Genomic DNA, 1,314 nt, shown 5'->3' with positions numbered 1-1,314 from the left:
CTCTTTTGATGTTTTGTAATAAATATTAAAAATTGTTAATGTTATGTCTGATGTGTATGTTTCTTTCTTAACCGAAATCCATGGCTCAAGCGGTTCGTATTCTCTCGTTGATTATACGTTGCTTGACTTTTTTTTACAGCTGGCTTGCAGGGCCTGACACCTACCCCCTATCAGCCGCCCCTGACAATCGAAATTTTTTTTTTGATGCCAGATGAAATGCATGAAACGTCGAGATCTGGTGTTATTTGGAAATTTTTTTTTTTTTTTTTAAATCGACCTTTTGGGACTTAGTAAATTTTTGAGTTGGGGGAGAGAATTGAATTTGAAATGAACGATTTGAATTCAATTGCTGAGAAATTCAAAGCAAAAGTATTGAAACATATCCTATATGATTGTTGGCCACTGAAAGCATATGATATTTGATATTTCATTAGGGTGGTCCTTTTTGTTAAAAAAAAAGATAAAAAATAGAATTTTAATTGAATATTGAAGACAATAGTATTGGAACATCTCTCACATTATCGTCAGCCATTTTCTACATTTAATATGTGGTATTTTATTAGGGTGGTTCACTTATTTTTCATTACGGTGGGCCTTTCTGTCGAAAAATCATAATTTGAATGGGATATTAAAAACAATAGTATTTTATCACCTCTTTCATCATCGCAGGCCATTTCCTTCATTAGATTCGTGATATTTCATTGGGAAGGCTCACTTATATTCAATTACGGTGATTCTTTAAAAAAAAATTGAGTATTTGAATGGAATAGTAAATACAAGAGTAATTAAACATCTCCTATGTCATCGTAGGCCACTGTTAATGTATAATATGTGATTTTTCATTGGGGCTATTGTCCTCAGTTTTGCATAAGGGTGATCATTTAATTTGTAAAATATTCTCAACAGATCTAACAAATCAACTTTGTTTGTATAGTTTTGAATCATGATTCTTCATTGGCATGCAACTCTTCGTTAAGCTATTTTCATTAAGGGTTTCTTTTGAATAGTTAAAATAAAACGTTCCAATCATCAGTGAATTCAGTGAAGCACAACTCTAACTGCCATAATCAAAATACAGATAAAAAAGGAATGAAATAATTTTTGACGTATACAAATTATGACAATAGCTTGATGGGCGACGATGAAGGGCAACAAAAGTGTTTAGTTTATATCTTCAAAAGAGATTTTCAGCCTTGGGCTCCTTCATTCCCGAAACAAAAGTACGTTGCCTTCTGCTTGCTATAGTACACGCGATTCGGTTGTGACAACGTAGGTAATTCAAGTTTTGACAATCAGTTCTCGTTTATTCTTCAA

The sequence above is a fragment of the Aedes aegypti genome, chromosome 2 (assembly GCF_002204515.2).
Source record: "Aedes aegypti strain LVP_AGWG chromosome 2, AaegL5.0 Primary Assembly, whole genome shotgun sequence".
Taxonomy (NCBI): domain Eukaryota; kingdom Metazoa; phylum Arthropoda; class Insecta; order Diptera; family Culicidae; genus Aedes; species Aedes aegypti.
This window is presented reverse-complemented; position numbering follows the sequence as displayed.